The sequence below is a fragment of the Scylla paramamosain genome, chromosome 17 (assembly GCF_035594125.1).
Source record: "Scylla paramamosain isolate STU-SP2022 chromosome 17, ASM3559412v1, whole genome shotgun sequence".
In the NCBI taxonomy this organism is placed as follows: domain Eukaryota; kingdom Metazoa; phylum Arthropoda; class Malacostraca; order Decapoda; family Portunidae; genus Scylla; species Scylla paramamosain.
The window spans coordinates 9,227,543-9,235,000 of NC_087167.1; the positions used below are offsets into that span (position 1 = coordinate 9,227,543).

Genomic DNA, 7,458 nt, shown 5'->3' on the forward strand with positions numbered 1-7,458 from the left:
TAGCTTATGAAGGTTTGGTTAGCAAATTATGTTCTGAATTGTTTTTAAGATGGACCAACAAACAGCTCTGACTTGAATCTGATTGAAAATATGTCTGTTATGAGAAGAAGACTGTGAGAGAAGAACACAAGTTGTCTACTAAAACTCATGGCAGCACTTCATGGTGTGCTGGATAACCATATTGAGGGCACTTTATATATATATATATATATATATATATATATATATATATATATATATATATATATATATATATATATATATATATATATATATTCAAGGGCAGGATCTCTTGATTGCTGAGTGTGCCAATCATATATACTCGTATATATATATATATATATATATATATATATATATATATATATATATATATATATATATATATATATATATATATATATATATATATATATATATATATATATATATATATATATATATATATATATATATATATATATATATGTAAAGTTTGTTCTAAGTATGATAAACAAGTAATACAAAACTCCAGGTAGCTACTTTGAAGAGGTACATGAAGAAGAGAGGATGAATATAACCATAGGAAACGTGGTTGATAGAGCTTTATACCACGATGGCTACTAAATATGTTGAATGTTGTATAAAATCATTAAATAATTAGTATATAATGTTAACTAATATTACTGCAGGTAGCAGGATTTGAATTTTAAAAGTTGTAGTTTTGTTTTACTATTTAGGAAATGTATGGACAGTGGTATAATTATAAAAAATACAACAGTGTTGTATTTCAAAGTGTTTTAAGAGTGACACTGACTCCTATGAATAGCAAGATGGACAGGGTAGGGCTGAAAATTATTAGCCTTATGTGGAAAACTCATGGGAGGAAAGAAAGTTTTAATTAACAGCTAGAGTTGAGGATGATCATAAGAAAAGTTAAAGAGCTTTTTAAAGAAAGGAATCTTATTTGATGATGTATAACTTAATGTGTTGAAGTTTTATTACCAAGAACTGATTTAAGAAATATCTACTAAAAATTTGAAAAAAATTATGTAAATTTTGGAGAGTGACTATATCACTGAAGAGGTGACAATAATCTGGAAGATTATGTTTCATAGAGAGAAATCCTTTAAAATATTGCTGGTAATATATTTAAGAGAACAGTGATTATTGACCTTAACAGCAATATTTTATCATTAAAGAATTTTGGGGCAACAGTGTAACAAGGACTGGAATCTGGAGAGTAGTTTTCAAATGTAAAAATGTATGCCAAATCCATACAGAAAGTTCATGGAATGTTTAAAGCAGTTGCAAAAATGATGGATGAGAATACAGTAAAAAAAAAGTAAAATAATTAAAATGGTGTATTGTTGCTGAGTTTAGTTACATATCAGAATGCTGCTTAAGGTGTCCTGTTTACACATTCCATTTAAAACAATGTGTGGTATCTGCTGTGCATCAAATGACAGGGTGAAAGCCTTGGCTATTGTGAAACATAGAGGTGATTTTCACCCTCTCAGGAATAATAGGTTTCAAGCTTTGAGTAAAGCATTGTTCAGTGTGCCAAGACCTCCCTGTTTATGAATACCCGCAGGAGCACCTCACTGCTTACTGTCTTCTTCTTAGCAAGATTAACCATGTAAATGTGTATACATATTATATGTAGATAACAAGTCCTGAGTAGAAGCATGACAATCTTTGTAAATATGGAATATACTAGTAAAAGTATTTTATACAGTTCTGCCATGCATAAGAATTTACATTCTGATAAACACTGACCTACTGAGTGGCATCAGTAATTCATAAAACTATATTATATATGATTCTCATTAATTATCATCATTATAATCATCATTCATCATCATTATCACTATCATGTGAAATTTTCTTTTCTGTAACCAACAGTATGTTGCTTATGCTAGTTTCTACTGAAACCCAAGGAGAGGAGAAAAATATGTGTATGATTTAAAGCAGTCAGTCTCCTTTGCAATAAACTGCACATCCATTCACTCCTTGGTAATTTCACATCTTAACATTTCTGTGCTTCCACCATCAAGGCTATACAGTTGAAACTCTCATACTATAGGCTGTTTTGCACTGAAAATGGTTGTCACTAAGGTCATGAGTTTCTGAAATTTAGGGTGTATATAATATACAGTATGCAAAATGTGTATGATAATAGCTATAACTTTCTTTGTATATTTGCGATACATTATGAAAAAAAAAAAATGTTAGTGAATTATATTTCTGCCTCAGGATTAGATATAACATCATTTATAAAAGTTAGTGCAAGCTCACACTCCTAAAGTGCTTGAATACAGTCAAGTCTCTGTTAGTTATACAGTTGCTCTGAGATTTGTGCCTACCACTTTTGCCTACTTATTGTGCTAAGTTGGGACTTGTACAGCTGTTAACTGAAATACCAGAGCAGTATGTATTTGTGGTTGAATTCTCAATTATTAGTGTTAAGAAGGGGCTAGGGTCTTCTTAGTTTTCAGTAAAATGTTAGGATTGTGATGTGCCTTAAATTATATATATATATATATATATATATATATATATATATATATATATATATATATATATATATATATATATATATATATATATATATATATATATATACAGAAGAGCTCAGTAATCCCTCAGTTTTTTCTAACTACACTTGAGTTTATCATCAAAAATTATAACTGATTATTCCAACTTAAATATAATTTCATGCATTTTTCAAATATCATGCAGTGGCTGTGGTCTTAAAATACAATGATTACATGTGTCTGCCAGATACTAGTTGTTAAGCTTCAGAGGATGGTATTTTCTCTTGGTGTTTCAAGCAAACATACTGTGCACTAAATTGGTGCACTATGAATATTGTTGTTGATACAGCTTAGAAATAACAAATGAGGACCTCAATGCAGAAAGGACAGAATAAACCATTTTCAAAATTTGCCAGAAAACACATTCAGATTTCATAAAACTTCAAACAACCATGTCTTAACAAATTTTCAAAACATTTAGATGCATTTGGTGTTATTTTCAAGATCTGTATCGATAATTGCTATAGGACGTGAGCCACAGGCCCTTGGATGCACCATAGCTAGCGAAGCAGGATAATCTTTCCTTTCTGCATACGCAGATCCCTCACAATGGACTTGCTCAGGCATCGTGGTGGAAAGCATAATTTTCAAATGATAAAACTTCAGACCTTATAGACACTGTGATAGGGGCAGATTATCTACTCCAACTAAAAATTATGAGGTTGTGGCTAATGTTTATGAAGAAAGACCACCCCTTGCGCTGATGGATATTCTGTCTTTTGTGCATTGAACTCCTCAAATGTCCATTGCATTTTCAATGTGGGAGAGATATGCTTTGGAATGAATGAGAGTGAAAGCAGACTCAGCAGTCATCATTTTATGTGTGACCCTCACTTGTCTGTTTTTTTGGGAAGCCATCATCGAGTTTTAGGTCATATAATAGGGAATGGCCACATAATGATGGCTGTATGTAACATCATATTGACATTCCTTATTATTTTTGGTGTGTGTGTGTGCGTTTATATATATATATATATATATATATATATATATATATATATATATATATATATATATATATATATATATATATATATATATATATATATATATATATATATATATATATATATATATATATATATATACAAGGTGTCCCATAAGTTTCCACACACAGGAAAAATTATAAGAAATTATAGAATTATACAAAAAACATTTTTATTTATTTAATATGCTCTACATGACTGCCTTTGTGTCTAAAAACACATTTCAATGTGTGTCCTCCACTGCTGAAGAACACAACCAAACACACCTGGATTTATGCTTGTAATGGCATTCATGATACCAATTCCTTTTTCTTTTCTTTTTTATATAGGACAGGCTATACTACTATTGATTCTTAAAGAATATTAATAGTGATTTAGTTATCCATTTTGTCCAATTGTGGATTTCTTTTCATGCCTATACTTTTCTTGCCATTCTTCTATATTAATTTTTCTTTCTTGTCAGTGGCTCTCTAATGATAGCTTCATAATTCCCACAGTACTGCTTTATTTTACATTATATATATATATATATATATATATATATATATATATATATATACACACTTGTCAGTTATTTAGAAGCCAAAACTTCAGTTTTTCAAATTAGTATTTATTTCTGGCAATCTCATCGTTATTATCAAAAGTTGTCAAAAAAAAATGAATTAGTGTGTGTTTGTGTGAATGCTTGTGACTGAATGTCATGGATGGAAATTTGTTGAAGCAAACCAATAAAACAACATATATAAAATTGTACAGTATGTTTATTTCTCATGATATTATAGTAAGGATTTGCTAACATTTCATACATTAAGAACTGTGATCTATATAATGAACTCCAATATTTGAAAATGTCCCCATGTGTGCTAATGGGTTGATGAGATACAGTGATGTATTGTGTATCTGTTAAGATAGTTAAAAGATCATGAAAATTTTTCCTCCAAAAGCAGGTGTGTTACTTGACCATAGGACGGCACAGAAACCACTGAAACACAAGGTACAGAAAGAGGGTTCCCCCAGAAGACATAAGGCAGGGACCCACCACCACCAATGGTGACAGGAAAACAGTCTCTTGTATGGGCTGATATGTGTCTGCATATTTGCATTCAACTGGAATGAAAAAAATCTTTTTATTATGTATCACATGATATATTCAGTAGTTATGAGTATAATACAAGTCAAGATTGTTTATGTATTTACCAATTTTATCATATGTAATTCTTTTTACTTATATTACTATTGAAGTGCCAGAACAGCAACACAGCAGAAAGTAATGAAGATGATTAACTAGACTGTTATGACCTGTTAGTGGCTGTCAGTATAGTTAATAACCTTTATATAACAAATTACATCTTTTCATATATATATATATATATATATATATATATATATATATATATATATATATATATATATATATATATATATATATATATATATATATATATATAATTTAAAAGTACTTTTGATGTGCTAGTGCAAAACAAAATATGCATATCTCTTTCATGGTACAAAACAAACAATGGCATAACTTAGACCAACTGGTACAGCACACTATATACTTGACCAACTTGAGGCACATCCAATATTCTTGACCTTCCCTTAACCTCTAGCCCTTCAGCTTAGACTACAAAATTTTCTCTTTGTTGGGGTACTCTGACCACAATCTTATTTCTTGTTCTATCTCTTCAGTGTTGCCTCATGACTACCCTTAGTAGAGTGCCTCTGGTATTACAGTTCTGCCATATGGGATGATCTGAGGAGACACTATGCTGATTTTTCATGGAATAACTATAACTTGCATATCAAAGATCCTTCTTTTTGTGCAGAATAAATGACAGGAGTGATAGTCTCTGGCACTTGGGCATACATTTCACACACTTTCTCTAACCACAAAGCACATAACCTTGTTTTAAGTTTGTTTTCTCCTATGCTGTCCATGATAGAGAGGCAGCTCACAAAAGGTACCTTAGCTTTCCATTGTGTGAAAATCATGCTCCTTGTTTCTGCCTGTGGTCATGCCAAGTTTGTCCTTAAACATGCCAAGGATTCCTTCACCAGCAGAAAATGTGACTACTGGCATCTAGCTAAAATTATTTCCATCAACTTCTGTTTCATTTTCTTAGTTATTTCACCAAGAAGGGACCACTGCCCCTTCTGTCTCTAAAGTTAAATTCTTAATTCAAACTTTTGCTACAAAAAAAAAAAAAAACTCGGCACTGGATGATTCTGTGCTTATCCCTCCCTTACCACTATCTTCTGACAATTTCATGCCTTTAAGGCTCTTCATAATGATGTTTTTTTTTTCATTCCCTCTCTGGTTTTAACCCTGGGAAGGTTCTTGGGCTTGACAGAGTACCTCCTATCACTCTACCCTTTCCACCTATCCACTTGACAATCTTCTAGACAACAATCATTCTTCTTCAATGACACACAACTTTAATACCTTTTCTTCACTAAAACTTTGGACTGGAAATTTAAAATCTCTTCACTTGCCAATACACGCTCTAAGAATGAAGATGGGTGTACTGTATCATTAACATATTTTCCCCTCAGTTGCTCACTCTACTCACCCTGGTATGGAGTAGGCCTCTCATAATTATAAAGCTTCACTCTTACAGCCCTCCTTGATAGGGTTGAGTTAAAATCTTGTTGCCTCATTGACACCCTTCTGATCTCTAGCATTTCACTACATTATTGCTCATCTAGCTGTCGTCTACGGTTCTACCACTGTTTTCATGCTGACTGTTCTGAATTAACTTGCTAACTGAATGCTTCTCTCTCTGCCGCAAGCTTGCTGTGCTAGACTTTCCACTATCCTCACCCCTACTCTTTCCACCTGCCCCTCCCTTTCCACCTGTAAGAGTCAACCAGTATATTAACTTTTTTTCATCCTTCTTTACTGGTAGACTCTGGACTCCTTATCTGCATCTGCACTGAACCCCTTCCAAACCTGTATTGACTCTTCTTTAGTACTATTTTATTTATTTATTTTTTTTTCACGGGAGAGACAATTATTATTATTATTATTATTATTATTATTATTATTATTATTATTATTATTATTATTATTATTATTATTGACTCAATTCAGCAGTTTAGAAAATCTTTTTAAAATAAGTGTGACATTATCCCAGTATAAAATTGATATGGGGTACGAATTAAACACACACACACACACACACACACACACACACACTGATTACCTTTGACAGAGTGGACGCGGTATGCGATGCCAGTAATGATGGCACCGATGAAGTAGATGATGCAGGAGCACAGCGTTGCCATGCACACCGGAAAGTTGCGAGTGGGACACCAGCCTGTCTCTTGAATGATGCGAGGCCGATCGGTCACCTCGTAGGAGCCGGAGTGTTTCCTCTCATGCATCTAGCGGCGTGTATCACATGTTAATTTTATTCAGTTATTATTATTATTATTATTATTATTATTATTATTATTATTATTATTATTATTATTATTATTATTATTATTATTGTTATTATTATTATTGTTATTATTATTATCATCATCATCATCATCATCATTTCATGTAAACGCAACACTAAAGTGAACTTGATGTAAACACATGCGCTTGACTTAATGTCAGGATCAACATTTTGTCTGCTGCTAAATAGAGGATCCTCTTATACACTTCTGATAAGTGACCCGTAACGCAAATGGCGTAGTTGATGAAGAACATGAAGCTAACTGGGTGTTTTGCCCACGAGTAACAATATATTGGTGAAGCTGCTGGTGCGGGCTGTGTTACCTTGTGAAGACTGGTTCAGTATCTTAGCTTCGTGAATAACTACATACAGTATTACTGACCTGAGTATCTATACTTTATTTATTTATTTATTTTATTTTTTTTTTTTTTAATGTAGGAGGGGGCACCGCCA

General features: G+C 32.1%; 1 long non-coding RNA gene across 2 annotated transcripts in view; it reads right to left on the reverse strand.

Moving 5' to 3' along the window:
• Positions 1–4,303: 4,303 nt before the first annotated feature.
• LOC135108442 (uncharacterized) overlaps positions 4,304–7,458 on the reverse strand; it is a 4,701-nt gene continuing 1,546 nt past the window's right edge. For both annotated transcript variants that reach the window (XR_010272268.1, XR_010272269.1), the window contains exons 3-4: positions 6,766–6,946; positions 4,304–4,669 (exon numbers count right to left, since the gene is read on the reverse strand). This is a non-coding gene — a long non-coding RNA (uncharacterized LOC135108442). The remainder of the gene's footprint in view (positions 4,670–6,765; positions 6,947–7,458) is intronic.